The 21,978-nt window shown below is 48.3% G+C and overlaps 1 protein-coding gene and 1 pseudogene across 2 annotated transcripts in view; both read right to left on the reverse strand.

Annotated features, from left to right (window-relative positions):
• LOC306787309 (uncharacterized protein) overlaps positions 1–21,978 on the reverse strand; it is a gene marked incomplete at both ends in the record, with an annotated part of 47,755 nt that overhangs the window by 7,419 nt on the left and 18,358 nt on the right. The window lies entirely within an intron of this gene.
• Positions 3,219–20,921, reverse strand: LOC306787297 (EF-hand domain-containing protein 1-like; annotated as a pseudogene). The gene is made up of 8 exons: positions 20,892–20,921; positions 18,175–18,396; positions 17,776–18,063; positions 17,499–17,648; positions 17,030–17,219; positions 16,646–16,871; positions 3,609–3,863; positions 3,219–3,242 (listed from the first exon to the last, which is right to left on the reverse strand). The product of its transcript is annotated as an EF-hand domain-containing protein 1-like (transcript).

Here is a 21,978-nt window from a genome sequence, read left to right on the forward strand (position 1 = left end):
GCCTGAGCGAAGCGGTTTGGGGAAAGGCTAGTTTGAGGGTCCACTGCGGCTCCCGGGCCTTGCACACCCCCAAAAGCCTGCCTACGGGAGCAGTGCCGCCTGCCCGTTGCGCATGTCGGTGGCACTGTGGCGAGTGTAGAGTTGGTAGGCGGGGGAGGGCCAGCGGCCCAGGCTTTGATGGTGGTCTGGGACTCCTCTGCGCGCTGTGGTGGAGTGGCCGGGGGAAGGAGCCGGGATTGATCCCGGAGATGGTTAGGATTCCCCTGAAGTGCCAGAGGAACCAGGCCGGTCTGACAGTAACTCCCGGGCCACTTTTTTCCGCCAGTCCGGCCCTGCCTTCACCTACATGTTCACAATAGTGTCACTGTGCGGGATACAGCCAGGCGATGTACACAAATACAGCCATGATAAATAGGAATATGCACTTTAACTCGAATGGAAGTCTTTAAGTGTGCGTTGAGCTTACCTGACATGCCGCTACCTTCACACGCCATGGCAACCAACTAGAAACACTTCTAAATAATAATAATAATAATAACTTTAATTTATATAGCGCCTTTCAGGGGACCCAAGGCCGCTTTACAAGAGTAACAAAACAGTTTAGACAAACAGTCAGAAAAACAAAACAAGTAAACTAGGGGCCGAAAGCCTTGGCGAACAGATGGGACTTGAGGGCCCTTTTGAAGGCGTCCAGAGTGGAGATGTTGCGAATCACCGCAGGGAGAGAGTTCCAGAGGGTGGGGGCTGCCACACTGAAAGCTCTGTCCCCGAAGGTTCGCAGTTTGGTGCGGGCGGTGGTAAGCAGGCCAGAGTCTGAAGACCGCAGGTTCCGGGGAGGGGCATGTGGGCGGAGGAGGTCCGATAGGTACTGGGGGGCATGGGCATGGAGGGACTTGTAGGTGAGGAGGAGGATCTTGTATGAGATGCGGGACTTGACCGGGAGCCAGTGGAGGTTGATGAGGGTTGGGGTGATGTGCTCCCAGGGCTTTGTGTGCGTGAGAACCCTGGCAACAGAGTTTTGTACATACTGGAGCCTGTCCAGGGTTTTGTTGGGTACCCCGAACAGGACACCATTGCAGTAGTCCAAGCGGGAGGTGACAAACGCATGGACCAGGGTTTCAGCAACAGACTCCGAGAGTGACGGTCGGAGTCTGGCAATGTTCCTGAGATGGAAAAAGGCAGTTTTGGTTACGGACTTGATGTGGGACTTGAAGGAAAGGGTGGAGTCCAGGATGACACCCAGGTTGCGGACTTCAGGAGATGGGGAGATGGAGCAGCCGTCAACCTCGAGGATGAAGTCACCAACCTTCCGGAGCAGCGCCTTGGGTGCCACAACCATGAGCTCTGTCTTCTTGGTGTTGAGTTTGAGGAGATTTGATGACATCCAGGTTTTTATTTCATACAGGCAGTTGACAAGGGACTGAGGGGGGAGCTGTGAGGATGGAGTAGTACTGAGATAGATTTGAGTATCATCAGCATAGCAGTGGAAGTTCAGTCCGTGATGGCGGATGATCTTGCCGAGGGGGAGCATGTAGATGGTGAAGAGGAGGGGGCCAAGCACAGAGCCTTGGGGCACGCCATGATTGACTGGGGCTAGGGGGGAAATAGAGCCGTTGATGGAAACAAACTGTTCCCTGTTATGGAGGTAGGATGTAAACCAGGAGAGGGCGGTGCCAGTGACCCCTAGAAGGTCAGATAGGCGGTTGAGGAGGATGGTATGGGAGACAGTGTCAAATGCTGCAGAGAGGTCCAGGAGGATGAGGATGCTGAGGCGGCCAGAGTCAGCAGCAATGAGGAGATCGTTGATGATCTTAATGAGGGCGGTCTCCGTGCTGTGTTGGAGTCTGAAGCCGGATTGGAGGGGCTCATAGAGCTCATGTTTGGACATGTGGAGATGGAGTTGGCCGGCGACTACTCTTTCCAGAGTCTTACTGAGGAAGGGAAGGTTGGAGATCGGCCGGTGGTTGTGGAGGTCATCAATGTCCAGGCCAGGCTTTTTGAGGATGGGGGTGAGTGAGGCAGTTTTGAAGCTGGTAGGGACAATACCAGATGCCAAAGAAGCATTGATGATGTCCACCATGTAGGGGCAGAGGGTGGGTAGGCAGTCCTTGACCAGGGCTGTAGGCATGGGGTCCAGGGAGCAGGTGGACATCTTGGCTGACCAACTTGGCCACTTGGGGAGCATCCACAGGGGAGAAGGAGGAGAGGTCACAAAGGGAGAGGTGCGGCGCTGAGGGGGCGTTGCCAGGTGGCTGAAGTGCGGGTGGAGGGGGAGGGGCTGGTGTCAGGAGCTGCTGGTGGATGGAGTCGACTTTCGCCTGGAAGAAGTCGAGGAATTTGGAGCAGAGATCGGGAGCACCAGAGGGATGGGGGTGTCAATGGGGCGGAGTAGGCGGTTGATGGTGGAGAACAGTGATCGAGGGTTGCTTTGCTGGGCACCGATCAAACGAGAGTAGTATACTAAAGTTAACGTTAAGTGAACTCTTCTTCCCTCAGAAACTCCGCCTCCTTTCCTTCACTGTCGGATAAACGCTCCTTTAAAAACTGTATCCGGTGATTAAACACGACTCATATGATGCGTGTGTAATTACAACAAACACACATAGAAAGTGATGTTCTGTTGGGGTACGTTGCTGTGTTCCGTCGTTGCAATGCATGGCTGCTGCATTCTGCCGTTGCTGTATTCCGTTCCGGTGTTGCTGCGTTCCGTTCCATTCCGGCGTTGCTGCGTTACGTTGCTGAGGTACGTTGCTGTGTTCCGTCGTTGCAATGCGTGGCTGCTGTGTTCTGCCGTTGCTGTATTCCATTGCGGCGTTGCTGCGTTCCGTTCCATTCCGGCGTTGCTGCGTTACGTTGCTGCGTTACGTTGCTGGGGTACGTTGCTGTGTTCCGTCGTTGCAATGCATGGCTGCTGCGTTCTGCCGTTGCTGTATTCCGTTCCGGCGTTGCTGCGTTACGTGGCATGGCTGAGTCGTTCCGTGGCTGCGTCATTGCACTCCGTGGCTGCGTTGCTGCGGTCCGTTGCTGCGTTGTTGCGTTGCTGCGATTCGTTGCTGCGTTCTGTTCCTGTTGCTGCGTCCCGTTGCCTGCTGCGTTCGGTTGCTGCATTGTTGCGTGGCTGCGGTCAGTGGCTGCGATGCGTGGCTGCTGCGTTCTAGCGTTGCGTAGCATGGCTGAGTCGTTGAGTGGCTGCGTCATTGCACTCCGTGGCTGCGTTGCTACGTTTCGTTGTTGCTTGGTATCTGCATGGTGGAGAAGCAGAATGGGGGAGGGGGACAGAGGAGACTTCTGAAGTAGGATCCTGCGGAAGTAGTGAGGGAGGGAGAGTTGGCATTCCGGAGCGGCCATGAATCGGGGGGTTTGCATGGGATGGTGGAGGGGGACGCTGTGAACCTGGCAACCTGGAACGTCGAGGCCGGCGGGGCGGGGCTTGGTGGTGCGTGATTGCGTCGCTGGCAGCGCGCCCGTGTGTTGCTGGAAAGTCTGTCGCTGCGTGGCGAGGTGTCATGGCGGCTGCCAGGAGTTGGAGCAGTGTCGCTTTTTTTTTTTTTGTCGCGGCGCTTGTGGGGGATCCCCCTCTCCTGCAGCTCCGTTAACATGCGCGCTACGGTCCGGGCGGCGATCCTGGGCGGGTCGGTCCCGCTGGGAGATGCGGTCAGGGCGCGAGCGCCGTGCCGGTGGCTTCGAGCGCGGCGTGCTGGGATGCTGGAGTCGCCGGAAGCCGGCTGTCGGAAGTTTGTCCCCGAGCGCTGCGTCCGGAGCGAGCGGAGGAGGAAGGGGGAGACTTCCGCGTCCGTTGCCCGCGTTCGGGGGCAGCGGATCGCCGTCTGCCGCGGAGGCGTGCCGGTGTGGGACTTGGTTCGCTGGAAGATGACGGTCGGTCTGGGTCCCCGTACTGGCGGATTGCCCGGAGGGAGGGATTCCGGTCGATGGATGTGGCCGGTCGGCGGGTTCGGCTGCGTTGGGCCCCGGTTAGTAGTAGGTCCATGCTGGCGAGGTAAGGGGTTTATTTTCCTTTCCTGTTCGTTGTTTTTGCGGTGCGGCGGACATTCTTGCGGTTTGGTGCGAACGACCTAGCAGCCTTCTTCTTTTCTGAAGGTGTAGCAGCCTTACGGTTTGGTGCGAAAGGCGTAGCAGGCTGAGCTATGGTGGCCGTGGGTATTTGTAGGGTGTGGCCGGGAGTGGCCCCGTGCAGGTGTGGCCCTGCTCCTGAAATTCAGCTAAGGTTTATCTCCAATAGAAAGTGATGTTCTGTCGAAGTAAACCTCTGAGCGCTATGCGCGGAGCGAGCCAACTGTCCAAACCTAACGTTTGATAGGCATAGCAACAGTAACCAAGGGGGGCCCTTTGCTAAGCTACATGTAAGCACAATACATAATTATAATACTAACAGAGTAAACACGCATTTCTCTTCGACAGAATCATCCATAATTCAATGCTGTGTGTCTGAATGGCGTCAGGCCCACTTCCCCTTGTGTCAGCCTGCTCACCACAAACTCAAACCCAAGCCCACCAACCCAGAACACAACTTATTTGCATAATGACGACATTTCTTCCTTCTTTTATTTATTTGTTTATTTTGGCAGTACATAAAATAACCCAGCAGCATATCCTCGGCTCTCCATCAGTCTCACACATGCTGCAGAGTCAAACAGGGATTGAGGAGATACTGGATTATATTTAAACTTCAGGCAGTGAGAACGTCTGTGACCCGGCCGCCCTGCTGGAAACAGTGGAGCCAAAACTAACCAACCAACGTCGGGATCTTGTTATGTCATTAGTGGCACTGAAAAGAGGCAGAGGAAGCAGATTGTTCCACAGGTTATCTGTCTCTACTGCCAGGATAGAGTGACAGTTTGAGCAATGATGACAAAAAGTTATTTTTTATAAACTGCCGCTCTAACAGGCTCCATATAGGAACAGGAACCAACACATCCAGCTGTTGAACCAACACATCCAGGTCATTGTCCATCTATCAGGCCATGGCAGGCTACATGTTAAAGCATTGACTGGAACTTCTTTTAATTGTATTAATAAGTAGTGCTTGTATTAAGTGATGTGTTGAAATAATGAGAAATATATTTAAAAAAAAAGAAATGAGTATGTTATCACACTATAAAACATTTTAAGAAGGTAAAACATAAAATTGTTAAATTCCCCTTCTGCCTTGAAAATGTAAAGTAAATGAGGTGAACCTGGACCTGCAGCTGGAGGCCCCTATGCACCAAAGCTGGTAGAAAGACAGCACGAGGCTGCTCCAGTGACCTTGCAGTAATGATTCTTTTCAGTGATGAAATTACAGTAAGTTATCACAGTAACCGGCAGATGGAGGGCGGCCACTGGGGAGCATTCATTCAGGGTTCGACCGCGTTGGATTTGGTGTGTGAACCCTGCGGGGAGATATGCTGACATGCTGATGTTTCTCTTGGAACATCATTTCATGAGTAAAGTGAAAACTCAGCATGTCATTCGAAGGCAAAAGATTCACATCAGAAGAACTCCTAAGTTCTCAAATCGACTGATGCCATGTGACAAACACATGACAAACAAAACGGACGTAGCTGTACATTCCTGTGAACAGCAGCAACAAAAACAAGTCTAATATGACCGACATCTTAACATTAAAAATCCAACCTGAGGAAAACATTGTCCCTCAACTTTGACTGTGTGAGCACCAAGCATGATGGTGTAAACACAGAGCCCACCTCCTCTCGTCCCACCGGAGTCCTGAGCTCTGTCCTGATGTCCACCTGAGTGCAGCTTGATCCGGGATGGACGATGGATCCAGGTCCCTGTGAAGATGTGGGCTCAACAGTCACTGATCTCCCGCTGCTTTGATCCATCTTATTGTTCTGCGACCGAACATCAGACAGCCAGCAGTAGGCTGGGTAGTGGAACGGCCTCTGGTCCTAGCTGGGTTAGCTTAGCTTCCATCTCGGCTCTCCTCCTGGGGCAGTTTTGTGGCGTTTGGTCTGATATAAGTTAATGTCAGTGAATTCCTGTATGGTGTTTCACAGTGTTAACGTATTTATCATAATGAGAAAAGGCGTACGTTAATACAAGAAAATGTTCTTGTTATTATGAAAATAACTTGATATTGGTGGCAGTAATATGCTGCTGTGTCCAGCTCATATGTGTGCGGTGCAGAGGAGCTCCCTCTTGTGTTCGCTGTCAGGTATTGCGATAACATTGTCAATTAAAGCTACACAATATCAGTTATTTCTTATCTTTTCCATTCCTTTCTTGTGGATTTCATGCTGAGACTGTTAAGTTGTTCACAGCCGATGTCGTCGAGAGCTGTGGATCTACAAGATGGCCGCCAGAGTGCATGTTACATCACCTGAGACGTGCACCTAGCACAGGATGCCCCTACCAGTGCGTTTCTACTGCGCAGCCATAATAAATGAGCAGGGAGTAGGGCGGGACACTGTTGAGGGATTAATAATGAATGAACAGAGACAGACAGAAAGACGGAAAAAGATCACTGGCATCTTTCTCACACACAGACACACACACACACATACACACACACACAACCATATACAAGCCCAGTTTCCATAACCGATCGAAATGCAATTTAAACCTGCTACACACTGCTGCTTGAAACAAAGTACTGTCAGATACCCAGTCACACCCACATTAATGGATCATATGTCACACCTGCGTTGAAATGATTTGCTGCTCAGCATTTAACTTATATTATTTTATTGCGTGTCAGGTAAAGTACCTGTCAGAAGATGAAATACCATTTGCATTCTTGTCGGCCTTTATATGAAAGATCAAAAGAGGAGTGTGAGTGTGAGTGTGTGTGTGTGTGAGAGAATGCGAGCCTCAGTGCCATCTGGTCAGTCTCCAGGTGATTAAGCTCCCTAGAGCCAGGCCGGTGATAAAGATGACGATGAGGCCGTAGCTGTGGGAGCTCAGCGACGACACACTCTGCACGGACGCCACCTCCAGCTCCGAAAAACTGTTGATCTGTGGAGAGACAGCTCCGATCACCTGGTGTGGAAAACATGCATCTGGAAAACATTCATGCCACTAAATGCCGATTACTTTTTTACAAATGTGATTGACTATCTGTCGTCCATGTGGCTCCGGAATGTTTTATTGTCGGTGCAGGAAGTGACAACAAACATGAGAAATATCCATCCGCCTTGCTATGCTGCTGTGCACTTCACGGTGAGCAGAACTGTGAATAAAGCTTCACAAGCTGAAGCAGCAGCTGGGTCAGCGATGTTCAGCCCCTCAAACTCCTTTGAAAACTTTTCCACCACCGGAACTTAACCCCTAACGTACTGCGCAGCCAGTGTGTTGTCTCATGTGTGAACACTACCATCGTTTGTCAATCCCGTATCAGACTAATGCCGCGTCTCCACGGTACAGCTCTGTTCTCAGCTCTTCTCTATTCGTTTTCCACTGTGCACCCACCCCCAAGATCTGGGTCCAGTGAATACAAAACATATTGCGGTCGCTGTTGATGCTTGGCAATTTAAAAACAGCAGGTTTGTGCAGGAAGTGCCGTGTCGAGGTGGTGAAGGTTCTCTCTCATTGGCTGGTCTGCAGTGTTGTAAATCCACCTTCCAGTACAACGTACTAGTAGGGCTGGGCGATGTGGCCTAAAAACAAAATCTCCGATTTTTTTACAAAAAATCCGATTCACGATTTAAATCGATTTTTTTCCCCCAAAAAAATTTGCAGATGACAGAAGCTGTTGAAAACAATTTTTTATTTTATTTTGTGATGATTTTCCCTCGTAGGTTGATAAAAATAAAGTGCAAACAAAACCTGAACATTGTAGAAAGGTGCCTGTAGTATACAAAAAGTATTTGGTCACTCTTTTGTTTCCCTGAATCATTTAAATATACAATTTAATTAAACATAACATTAAATGGCATTAAATAGTAGCCTTCCATTGTAAACAACTGTGCAAATGTAACTTTTTACAGTAAGCTTTTCTAACTGAATACACTGATACAAACACAGCATGAAATAAAATGTATGTGACCCTTTAACATTCACATTTTCAAAAGTGCAACATCTGTTCTAACATCAACATAACATATTTTGCACAGTAAATAAGTGCATGTAAACAAAATCAAGTGCATTCACAACATAACCAACAGTATTAAACAGTAGTGCATGTTTTTTCTAAATATTTTTTGCCAGGAAGACAAGCCTGTCTACTACCTCTGGCTTCAGGCATGCACGGTGGCATGTAACAATGCCCCCCCACACACTGAAAAGCCTCTCAGAGGGGGCACTTGTAGCTGGCACAGAGAGGTATTTCTTTGCTAAAGTACTTAGCCTTGGAAAGTTACGTTGGTGACGCTTCCACCAGTCAAGTGGATCGGTGTCTGGGTCAACCTGCTGGACCACAGGTCAGTTGTTGCGGAGTAGAATGACATCCCCTCCAGCTCCGCAGAGATCCTTTGGCGTGTACTATTGTACAGCCGAGGCAAGGCAACGTCAGAAAAATGTTTACGGCTTGGTAGCACGTACCTGGGGTCCAAAGCTTTGAGAAGGTGAATAAACCCCGGCTTTTCCACGGTGTATATGGGCACCATATCTTTTGCGATATACATCGCGACTGCATCCGTGATGGCTTTCCACCGGGCACTCTTCTTCTCATGCGGAGTACAGTTGGTGAATGTCTCCAAAATGCTGGGTTGTTGTTGTGAGGTGGCGGCGGCGGCGGCGGTGTCGCTTGTGCTCCCGCGGTCCTGCTCCCTCCTCAGGGCAACAACACTTCTCCCTGCATTAAACTTCTCCGTGCTGCATTAAATTTGTTGTGCTGCTTGATTTTGTAGCAATAGCTTTTAGACAGACCTTACATCGTGGTGCTGTTTGTTCTGTGTCAGATGACACGAACCCGAACCATTTCCAGACCACCGAAGACACATTCTTGCCTCTCTTAAGAACGAGAGCTTCACTGCTAGCCGCCATTGTTTTCGTTTGTAAACAATGCGCGCACACTCTACTACGGGAACCCAACGGGGGGGAGGGGTGGGGGCGATTTTCTCGATTTTCAATAAAACACATCGCCTTAAAGCACACATTCGAATTAATCGATTAAATCGATTTATCGCCCAGCCCTAATATATACATATATACATATACATATATATATATATATATATATATATATATATATATATATATATACATATATATATATATATACATATATATATATATATATATATATATATATATATACATGTATATATATATATACGTATATATATATATATATATATATATACGTATATATATATATATACGTATATATATATATACGTATATATATATATACGTATGTATATATATATATATACAATGAAATAAAAGATTGTGTTTTTTATTGATTAAAACAAACCTTGTCATTAGTAGTTTGAATGATGTATTATAAGCTGTTCAGAGGTTTTGTAAACAGGTCATGATTCCCCTTTTAATATCTATTTAATATTAATGTAAAAAATCTCCTTCAAACAACTGGATTGTCAATGGAAACTACATTCTATTTCATCCTTACTGACCGCCAGAGGCAGTGCTTAACACTGAATGTATTCCGTCGCGCGCACGCGCAGGTCGAATATTTATATCAACAAAGTCACGTGTGACCTCGGATGACCACCGTCATCTATAAGTTCCGGTGTCATCCTGAGCTCAGTCCTTTTTTTCTTCTCGCGTCGCAGGTTAGCTACCATGGTAGCTTAAACAAGGATGTGTCTACGATCAAGACATATTAGAGCTCGTCGCTGTAGCCTTGTGACTACCGGTCGGAGTTGCGGTTCTCTCGCCCTCCAAAGGCTGCGACGAGCTGTCCCTCTTCGGAGGGAACGGTGTGTTCGCCGTGCGGACATCAAGCCCCGGACTGGTGGACGCCCCTATCATCGGTCGTCACCAGTCTGATAAGGGCAGCTAAGTCGTGATGACAGCAATCGGTAAGATCGATTAACATTGTTTTCTATAACAGTTGTTTGTTCCACGGTTGGCAGAGCGCTTCCGCTCTAGTAATCGAGTGGCGCGCTAACGAGAGCGTAGAATTACGCTGTCGGCCCGCCCTTCACAGTGTTACGGCTATCACAGTTAGCAGAGTGTTCCTGCTCAGGCAAACTTTGGGAGACACTAGTCCGCATTGGCGTTGTGTACATGGAGATTTAATCTTTACATCTGACGTAATTCGCAGTTAGCAGTGTCTTCACTCAGGCTAACTTGGATGCTAGCTGGGACTGCGTCCATCAACTTTGTAAACCTTACGGCTGTCACAGTTAACAGAGCGTCCTCGCTCAGGTTAACTCAGTGGAAAACTAGCTAAACAAAGCTGATACTGGGGCTGTAGCCATCAACTTTGTATCCTTACAGCTGTCACAGTTAACAGAGCGTCCTCGCTCAGGTTAACTCAGTGGGAAACTAGCTAAACAAAAGCTGATACTGGGACTGCGTCCATCAACTTTGTATCCTTACGGCTGTCACAGTTAACAGAGCTGTCACAGTTAACAGAGCGTCCTCGCTCAGGTTAACTCAGTGGGAAACTAGCTAAACAGAGCTGATACTGGGGCTGTAGCCATCAACTTTGTATCCTTACAGCTGTCACAGTTAACAGAGCGTCCCCGCTCAGGTTACCTCAGTGGAAAACTAGCTAAACAAAGCTGATACTGGGGCTGTAGCCATCAACTTTGTATCCTTACAGCTGTCACAGTTAACAGAGCGTCCTCGCTCAGGTTAACTCAGTGGGAAACTAGCTAAACAAAAGCTGATGCTGGGACTGCGGCCATCAACTTTGTATTGGCCATCAACTTTGTAGCATTACAACGATCACAGTTAGCGGAATGTGCTCGCTCAGGCTAACTCGGTGAATGCTAGTTAGACTAAATCAACATCGAGGTTGTGCCCATTGATGGTTTTTACGCATTACGGCTGTCGAGTTCGCTCCGGCTAACTAGACTAAGCTAATACTCGGTGGGTCCATTGATTGTTGTAAACATTATGGACATATCGGTAGCGGATATCAGTTAGCAGAGTGCCCTCGCTCAGGCTAACTGGTAGCACACCAAGAGTTACAGCACCTGTCCAAGTGGAGAGTGTCCTTGCACTGTAAGGACTGTGGTTTTTTTTGTCCGTTTTCACAGTAGCAGAGTGCTCTCGCTCAAGCTAACTGGTGGGGCACCAATATCTGCAGCAACTATCCGAGTGAAGAGTGTCCTCGCTCCCCTCTCACTATGAGGACTGTTTTCCTGACCTGTTCCACAGTGGCAGAGTGCTCTCGCTCAAGCTAACTGGTGGGACACCAATATCTGCAGCAGCTGTCTTAGTGAAGAGTGTCCTCGCTCCCCTCTCACTGTAAGGACTGTGTTCTTTTTGTCAGTTTTTCACAGTAGCAGAGTGCTCTCGCTCAAGCTAACTGGTGGGACACCAATATCTGCAGCAACTAGCTTAGTGAAGAGTGTCCTCGCTCCCCTCTCACTATAAGGACTTGCCTGGCCTGTTTCCACAGTGGCAGAGTGCTCTCGCTCAAGCTAACTGGTGGGACACCAATATCTGCAGCAATTAGTTTAGTGAAGAGTGTCCTCGCCCCTCTCACTATAAGGACTTTGCCTGACCTGTTTCCACAGTGGCAGAGTGCTCTCACTCAAGCTAACTGGTGGGACACCAATATCGGCAGCAACTATCTTAGTGAAGAGTGGCCTCGCTCCCCTCTCACTGTACGGACTGTGTTCTGTTTTGTCCGTTTTTTACGGTAACAGAGTGCTCTCGCTCAAGCTAACTGGGGGGACACTAATATCCGCAGCAACTATCTTAGTGAAGAGAGTGGGCTTAGAGAGTGCCCTCGCCCCTCTCACTATAAGGACTTTGCCTGACCTGTTTCCACAGTTGCAGAGTGCTCTCGCTCAGGCTAACTGGTGGGTCACCAATATCCGCAGCGGCTGGCTAAGGGAAGAGTGTCCGAAGGATCACTCGCCACTGACTGCCCCCTGCCTGTTCTCTTAACATTCAGCAGAGCGCTCCCGCTCGGACTGATTTGGAATTCCGCATAAACTAGTGGGACAAGGGTTCCACCAGAATCGCGGCCATGTTAAACTCTCCCGGCTGTAGGACCTGTATAGCTCCTCTTCAGCCGGAGGACGGCCCTGACCTCTTGCCCTGGCAGGGAGAACCCAGGCAGGACCTGCGGCATCACGCCTTGAGCAGTAAGGTCTGCTAGGCTGGCCGAAGTGGAACACCTGATGCGGGAGGGCTACCTCCCCCTGTCAGGGCAGCTGAATCCAGACCAACCTACCCTGGTCATTTGTATGGCGCTTGCACGCCGGGCATACACAGCAGCTGGAACATCCACCTGTGAGTGCCTTCTTCAGGCACCTTCCCGCCCTCACCACCTTTTCTTCCTCCCTCCGAGGAATATCTGAGGGAGTTGCGTGCATGGTGGAGACACCAGGGCTCTCTCCCGCCTTACATCAGACCATGCAGGAGGTGGCAAATCTGGCCTTGCACGTATGCCAGCCAGTTAGACGACTATGGCGTCCATCAGTTTCCCCTGAGGAGACTCTGAGGCCCGATGCCAGGTGCCCTCGACCCAATGTCGGGTCAAAGATGACCTGCTATCCAGGGCTTAGGACACAGCAGCGCTGTGCACCGTATCGACAACTCCCTCTCCCACCTCATGCTTTCCCTCGCAGATTCTCTGCAGCGGGCTACTTCGACGCTTCTGCTCAGTGATGCTTCATTGCAGGCGTTTGCGTTCATATCGAGGGAACGTGGATGTATGATGTCCACCCTGGTTCAGACTCGCCGCCAGGTTTGGCTGGCGCAGTCACCCCTATCTGAGACATGTAGGAGGACCCTCCATACTGTCCCAGTGGAGCCTGGTGAGCTGTTCGAGTCAGCTGCTGTACAGGCGCTTCAGCGGACTGTTAGAGCTAGCCAGACCTGGCAGCAGTTCTCTGGTCTTTGCAGGGACATGCCTGCACCCCCAGACCTAGGGGTCCCATTTTTGGCCCACAAGGCCGTTTCTCAGCCTCCAGCTTACCCTAGTAGCGCAACAGGCCTCGGCGTCCTGCTGAGAGGCCGGACCGCTACCTATACAACCCTACTTACGTCCCCGTCCCCCCCGGCAGGGGTGCCAGGAGATGTCTCCAGGCCGGCTGTCAGGGTTCTTTCTCCCATCAGCGGATTTCCAAGGGAGAGTGCTTCACGTCTATCGACGCCTGTTCCCATGGTGCGTCACCACAACTTTCAGTCCTGGGTGCTTCCATTCGGACTCTCCCATCTCCCCATGGGTGTCCACAGTGTGTTACTGCTGTCCTTTCCCCCTGCAATCGCAGGGCGTGAACATACTGCCGTACTTAGACGACTGGCTGACCTAGGTGCCGTCCCGGCTTCAGGCGCCACAGGACACTGCTCGCCTTCTCTCACGTGGCCCGGTAGGCCTCAAGGTGAACATGGAGAGGAGCTACCTGAGCCCTTCTCAGAGCATAACCTTCATTATGAGGGCCTGTCTGTCGCCCCAGTGCGGATGGCTGAACAGCCTTCACTTGGATGCCAAGTGGCACAGATACAGGGCAATAATATTATCGAAACAGTGTCTATTCATCTATTCACTATCCCCATGGAGGGAGTGCATATCTGGCGAACAGTGTCCCAGGAACCGAGCCCCAGGGGCTCGGTTCCATTCCACCAGGAGATTGTCACAACAGGTACCTGCCTCTCAAGGCGGGTGCAGGGTGACAGAACGGGACAGCCTGGGGGCAGTTGTCTGCTGAAAGACCGCAGGTCCAGGTTCTAGAGCTAGCGCTCGAGCACTTCCTTCCATGTTGAAGGGAAAGCATGTGCTTGTCCGGTGGACAGCACCTCTGCTGTGATTTCCCATGAACTATCGATGGGGCACCAGATCTGCAGAAGTTGCTACGGGGATCACCGTGGCCTTCTGACTTGGGAGGCCCCTCGCCTGACCAGCCTGTGGGCAATGTACCCACCAGGGGAATGGAACAAGGTTGTGGTTTTCCTGTTCTGTTACAAGCCTCCACCAGGAGAGTGGCGGCTGCATCCAGACGTGTCGACCCACTGCCCCCACTGGGTCTCCCTGACGGAGAGGACCAGCCCTCTGGGTCAAGATGCCCTGGCTCACACGTGGCCAGAGGATCTTCTTTATGCCTTTCCACCAGTCCCTCTGCTTTTGCTATAAGCTTGTCAGAGTTCTTCCCCGACAGGAGGGATCTCCTGTCGCAACTAGAGGGTCGGATTTGGCATTCCAATCCCTGCCGCCTTCAATTAGGGGTCACGGGGGGGCCCGACCGGATGCTGAGTGGCTGCATAGAACCAGTCTGACGGACTATTCTGAATGCCAGTGCGCGGTCTACCTGCCTGCAGTACAAGAGACAGGTGGAAGCTGTTCTCCGACTAGTGTGCGGCTCGGAACAAGGTCCCAGTACAGCGCCCCGTGCCTGCTGTACTGAGTTTCTACAGTCTCTCCTGGATAAGGGCCGGTCTCCCCTGCATGGGACCTACCCTTGGTACTGGACAGCTTATGCTTGTCCTTTTGAACCCCTGGCACAGGCGGAGCCTAGATGGCTATCAGCAAGACGGTTTTCTCCTTGCTGTCAATTCAGCTCAATGTGGGGGCGAGCTGCATGCCCTATCAGTGGAAGAATCATGTCTGAGGTGGAACTCAGATGGCTTGGGTGTCACTTTCTGGCCTAAGGCAGTGTTTCTCCCAAGGGGGTGGATACGTTCACATATAAACCGGCCTATTCAGCTGGCAAAGTTGACCCCCCCCCCTCCCCCATCGGGAGAGGAGAGGTCAAGGCTGCTGTGCCCAGTGTGGGCCCTCAGAGCTTATATGGCAGCCACCGCCTGCATAGTCAGTTATGGTGAGCCTAAGAAGGGCTGTGCTCCTTTTTAAGGTAAAAAAGGAAAAACGGCACCTGTCCCACTGGATAGTGGAGGCCATTGCCGATACATACAAGGCGAGCGGCTGCGCTCGGCCATCCGGGGTGAAGGGTCACTACCAAGAGTGTCTCCACACCGAGGGCAAGCCTGAGTGGTGTGCCTGTGGGGGATACATGTGCGGCGGCCTCATGGGCATCGCCGAGCACATTCACCAAACACTACAGAGTTAACGTTGCCGGCCCTCACCCACTGGGGAGGGTTCTTGGCCAATTTTCTCTGCCGGAGCTATAAGGGGTAGTTACTGTGCTTCCTCGTGACTCTTTTGGTATAAGTCATCCAGTGTTAAGCACTGCCTCTGGCGGTCAGTAAGGATGAAATAGAACGAAAGTTACGGACGTAACTACGGTTCTATGAATCCTGGATGACCGCCAGAGTTCTTGGTCACTCGGAATCCCGTGAACTCGCGAGAAGATTCCATAGGACTGAGCTCAGGATGACACCGGAACTTATAGATGACGGTGGTCATCCGAGGTCACACGTGACTTTGTTGATATAAATATTCGACCTGCGCGTGCGCGCGACGGAATACATTCAGTGTTAAGCACTGCCTCTGGCGGTCATCCAGGATTCATAGAACCGTAGTTACGTCCGTAACTTTCGTTTTACGAGATCACACGTGAACACATCATGGTAACGTTATAATTCACTTTGGCCTCAAGGTCGAACCAGTTCTCCCCACTGGTTCTACCAACTCTCCCCTCTGGTAGGCTTCTCTTGAAGTTCTGAGTCGGAATAAGCAAATACTAGCGATTGATGGGCATTTTTTTTTTTTTAATGGCATGAATTGAATATTTTAGGAACTATTTACTTCGCTTCACTCTTAAAACACCAGAACAAAGTCTGAGGACATGGCAACACATCGCCTGTCGAATGTAAGGGTGTGAGTGTGGAGGCAATGTCAGACTGAGAATGGAAAGAGCAAGAGTGTGACAAAATGACAATTCTGTCTGATATCAGGCAATCGTTTTGTTTATTATGTTAAACATTCTGCAAAGGCTTTCACTTGGTCTTGTGGAGTGAACTCTTGAGGCAATCCAACCTTCCATGACATCATGAAGATGGCTCTGCTACATAATCAACTGATAGAGAATGGACATCAATTGTTGTGTGCGTCACATTTTGTTTTTAAAGTGAAGATTCTAGAGGGGTGTGTTATTTTAAATGGCTGGTCTGATGTTTTACCTCTTTGGTCGGCTGGTTATTTGCTTTCCGCATACCCGGCTTCTGGCGCCTGAAGTCTTTAGCACATTCTTCTTGTGAACCAAAAGCATTATAGGGAGGAGCCTCCTGTAGATGGATTCATAATAGAAATACAAATTGTAGCATATCAAATATTTTCAACACCCGTTCAAGAATACTACACTCGAAGGCCAATTCTTATGGGAGCCAGCCTACTATTCAACACAGCGCTGGGCTGTAGACAGTGTGAGATATAGAGGTGGACAGAATAGATAATAAAACGTCACAGCAGCTACAGACACATCAGTACACAACAGTAAAACACACACATATTCAAAAATAAGTTCAATATTTAGCTGGTCAATATGTACAATAAATGTACAATGAATAAACATGTAAACATGGACAGATGAGGGTAATGAAGGACAAAACATCATCATCTATCGCGACAAAAAGTCACCTATCCTCAGGCAATAGAGATGATAGAGTTTCAGATGAAAAATACATTTCCGGTTCTTACCGTCTTCTTCTCCTGAAGCAGGTCAGTTTTTTTTGGTACCTCTAGGGTTTCATCTCCAGGTCAGGGTGATTCTTTTGGTAATACTCTTTAGTGAAGCCGTCGCAGTCATACAGCAGGAAGCGACGGCTCAGCAGCTCTATCCTTTCTCCCACCTGGAAGTCTTTGGGGGAGTAGTACTCGTCTACCTCCGCTGCTGAAACCTCCAGCACACAGTTTGATGTAAATTGTGTTCATGTGATGCTGGTTTTAAGATGAGAGACACTTTCTAGGGTCATTCGCTCTGATGACGTGACTGGATACAAAGAGGCTCCTGAACCAAAGCACCGCGTCAGATCCAGTTATATACAAAGCTGAACGTGACAGAATCACAACGTTGCATTTTACCAGGCGGTTTCCTTGTCTTGGGCAACTTCAGTCTGCGCATCAGGACAGGGAAGTGTAATCGTCCACAGTTGCGTACGTAGACCTCATTGATCTCCACCGTGTCATCCACAAGGTAATACTGGATGGTAACAGGCCTGGTCTCCCCGAACAGATTATCCGTATCCTCCCACAGAGCAAAGAAACGCAGCACCTGACCAAGAAGAGGTTAAAAGCCTGGATTAGAATTAGAAAGTCAAATGCAAAATGTCACGGTACAAACACCCGGTTAACGATGCAAGATCACTTCAAAAGATCACTTATATTTGAAAAATGTCAGTGGTTTAGTACAAAACTTATCCTGAGTTTTACTTTGCTTTTGTAGATGATTTATACTGTAAGGTTAAATTAACTTAAAATTGGCTTCACTATTACTGTATATATTGGCCCGATCCTAACTAGAAGAAACGCAAACTTCACAAATTTCCTTTACCATACAATCCATGGTCAGAAACTTGTGCAAGTTGTCAAATCCAGAGGCTTTTGTGAAGGCAGGCTGAGGGTTTTTGCCACGTTTGCTGTAGGGATCCACAGGGATTGGCTCAGGCTCGTTTAAAACAATGCCCTCACTTTCCATGAAGTCCTACATGTGATGAATGAGACACAGCATATATATACATACATGAACATATTGTTTTGTAAGACATGCATAGAAGATAACGAATATGCATGACACACTTCAAGAGCTTTCCTATAAGTGAATGTTGTACCTTTGTAAAAGTGTCACACTGTGTGATGTGGTACTTGACCCCGTACACCTCCAAGTCCATGCCAATATTGAGGTCTTTCCATTGGTAATGCTCTCCACGTTCATTCTTGGGCAGCCGCTGGCGTTTGAGCCGTTTTCCCTGAGATAATCCAGAATTCTCCACTATGGGCTCAAAGATGGACATGCAGTCATCCTCGAGGTAGTAGTTAATGACCACGGGACGCACCCAGCACTCCTCTTCAGGGGAATAATGGATATTTTCCTAAAAGTATGCATTGTAGCGCAGCACCTACAAGACAAGAGGGTGGTACAAAACAAACAAACAAGCAATTAATTGGATGGTGTATTGGACAGCAACAACAATCCAAATAAAATGAATGAATAGATAATATTATTGTACCTTTTTGTCAAGGGCCACGTGAGCTGGGATGAAGACTTTGACTGTGCTCTGGTCAGAGGAGCCATAAGTAATGTCTGGCGTCTCAATAGACAAATGACTGATCTCCTGCTGAAGCAACTGTTCAGATAAAAGAGGGTCCTGTCCAATACCCACAGTGGGGCGAGGGGCCAGAGCATAGCCTTTGTTGTACTTCAGTGTCTGGGGACGATGGAAGGTTGACTTCTGCACAGAAAGACATTAAAGGTCCCATGTTGTAAAAAGTGAGTTTTCTTTGTCTCTTTTTATTAAAAAGCAGGTGCTATGTAAATACTGTGAAAGGCCATGAATAAATACGTATACATATATATATACTAGGGCTGGGCGATATGGCCTAAAAAAAAAATCTCCGATTTTTTTACAAAAAATCCGATTCACGATTTAAATCGATTTTTTTCCCCAAAAAAAATTTGCAGATGACAGAAGCTGTTGAAAACAATTTTTTATTTTATTTTGTGATGATTTTCCCTCGTAGGTTGATAAAAATAAAGTGCAAACAAAACCTGAACATTGTAGAAAGGTGCCTGTAGTATACAAAAAGTATTTGGTCACTCTTTTGTTTCCCTGAATCATTTAAATATACAATTTAATTAAACATAACATTAAATGGCATTAAATAGTAGCCTTCCATTGTAAACAACTGTGCAAATGTAACTTTACAGTAAGCTATTCTAACTGAATACACTGATACAAACACAGCATGAAATAAAATGTATGTGACCCTTTAACATTCACATTTTCAAAAGTGCAACATCTGTTCTAACATCAACATAACATATTTTGCACAGTAAATAAGTGCATGTAAACAAAATCAAGTGCATTCACAACATAACCAACAGTATTAAACAGTAGTGCATGTTTTTTCTAAATATTTTTTGCCAGGAAGACAAGCCTGTCTACTACCTCTGGCTTCAGGCATGCACGGTGGCATGTAACAATGCCCCCCCACACACTAAAAAGCCTCTCAGAGGGGGCACTTGTAGCTGGCACAGAGAGGTATTTCTTTGCTAAAGTACTTAGCCTTGGAAAGTTACGTTGGTGACGCTTCCACCAGTCAAGTGGATCGGTGTCTGGGTCAACCTGCTGGACCACAGGTCAGTTGTTGCGGAGTAGAATGACATCCCCTCCAGCTCCGCAGAGATCCTTTGGCGTGTACTATTGTACAGCCGAGGCAAGGCAACGTCAGAAAAATGTTTACGGCTTGGTAGCACGTACCTGGGGTCCAAAGCTTTGAGAAGGTGAATAAACCCCGGCTTTTCCACGGTGTATATGGGCACCATATCTTTTGCGATATACATCGCGACTGCATCCGTGATGGCTTTCCACCGGGCACTCTTCTTCTCATGCGGAGTACAGTTGGTGAATATCTCCAAAATGCTGGGTTGTTGTTGTGAGGTGGCGGCGGCGGCGGCGTCGCTTGTGCTCCCGCGGTCCTGCTCCCTCCTCAGGGCAACAACACTTCTCCCTGCATTAAACTTCTCCGTGCTGCATTAAATTTGTTGTGCTGCTTGATTTTGTAGCAATAGCTTTTAGACAGACCTTACATCGTGGTGCTGTTTGTTCTGTGTCAGATGACACGAACCCGAACCATTTCCAGACCACCGAAGACACATTCTTGCCTCTCTTAAGAACGAGAGCTTCACTGCTAGCCGCCATTGTTTTCGTTTGTAAACAATGCGCGCGCACTCTACTACGGGAACCCAACGGGGGGGAGGGGTGGGGGCGATTTTCTCGATTTTCAATAAAACACATCGCCTTAAAGCACACATTCGAATTAATCGATTAAATCGATTTATTGCACAGCCCTACGTACTAGCTACACGTGGAACTAATTTACATTTTCAATTGTGCCTGGTGATGCTAGTCAATGTCGTTTAGCCGGGTGCATTCAATTTCTGTGTATCAGAATGTAGCATCAATAAGACAACAGTTAGGACTACAGTATGTTATGGAGGGACACACACACACACACACACAGGTAACTTCTGCTGGGGTGTCAGACTTTGTGTATATCCAAGTAAATGACAAATACTAAAGTTACGTTGGCACGGCAGGTAGAGATAATATTAGCAAAGGAACGTTAGCGTGATCTTTTCTGGCTAACGATAATTCATCTTAATAATCTCTCTCACGTTACCACAGAGATCAGAGGAAGCTAACATGTCTGAATCTCACATTAACAGATCAACTTAGCTTTAGCCCTACATTAGCTAGTTAGCTAGCATTTCGCTAACATTAGCCAACTTAAGATGTGTCTACATACACAGTGAGCGCGTATAATAAAACTTCAGTTCCATAGTAATGCTACCTTTGAGCAGACGTAGCATATCGAAGTACAACAGGAAATGGGGAAATTGATTGGAGCACTGAGCAAACGGGCGGGACTAAAACACAGAAATGATTCAGCATTTTTGCACTTCCTGTTCAGTCGTCTCAAAGTCAATGGTTGTTTTGATGTGTTTTTGGTAGGATGCCTGAAATAAGGTCTGTGGTTAACACAAGCTTATGATAGTTTACGCTTTGTTCTACAATATAAAATACATCAGCAGATACCCTTCTCGTGAATTTTGAGGCTTTTAGGTGTCTTAAGCCGGTTGCTAACATGTGGGTAAATGAGACTAAACGTGGATGGGAAAATCATGTAGGCTGTCTTTGGTCAAGAGAACCACTGCTAAGCTAACTTGTGGGATTGCTCTACAAAATGGCGTCATCCCTGCGGCACTCTATGGAGGAGGGTCCCCCCCTATTTATTTTAAAAGAGCAACGGCCAACGGGGAAACTCCAAAACTATACTCCGTACATCAGGGCCAGACTTTGGCATTTATAGGGCTGGCCCCGCCTTGTTGCAGTCCCACCAAGAAGGAAACTGTTATGGGAAAATATGTCAGTCTACTGCTTTAGGGTTAAAGAATGTAAGTTTTAGAAGTTCAGGCACTAAACCTTGTTTATCTTGTTATCTGTTTGTTCCTGTGCATTGTTTCTGTCTTTAAAGACGGGGACACACACAGGGGTCATGATTGCGGTATTTCCCTTGATGGGCATCAGCTGAAGGGCATGACCCTCTGCAGGCATATATGATGTGTGATGGTTCACAGCTTTATTCCGTCTCTGCAATACTGTGACTTAACTCTTTGCCCAGGTCACAGTGACATCAAAGGACGCATCTGACTGGGTGTATCCATGGTTTATTGTGGGGCAAACTGATAACACAGGGATTTGTAAACAGGCCATAAAGTGCCTTCAGGGTATCGTAGACAGGACACTATGCTTCAAAGAAAAACATCTGCCTTGACTGGTTTCCTTATTCTGTTTATTCTTGTTTGCGAACCAAGATAACAGCATTCTAGCTGAGTATAAATGTCCATGCATTTGAATGTGTCGTCAGAGCACCTCTTGCAGATGACGGTGATGTATCTGTGAGACTGTGTTCTCTTTGCTTGCAAGCAAATAAATTGACTATTACAACTTTGATCGTTCCTCCAGACTCTGTTTCATTTGACATTGATTTGATAACACTTTGACACTCTTCTCCCGACTATTCATAGAAATATTCCACAACAATTTGGCGTTGTCGGCAGGATTCGCTGACTGTCTATCAGAGCTCCAGAGGGACTGACCGGAGGAGAAGGCCTCTCCCAGGAATCCAGAACTGAAGTTTCCTGTCTTATACCTCATTAGACAAGAGAGAGAAAGAACCGGCAGACCCGAGGGAGTTTCTGATTGACGGCACGCGAATCCAACGAAAAAGAATTAATTTCTACAAACGGG

The sequence above is a fragment of the Melanostigma gelatinosum genome, assembly GCF_949748355.1.
Source record: "Melanostigma gelatinosum genome assembly, chromosome: 13".
In the NCBI taxonomy this organism is placed as follows: domain Eukaryota; kingdom Metazoa; phylum Chordata; class Actinopteri; order Perciformes; family Zoarcidae; genus Melanostigma; species Melanostigma gelatinosum.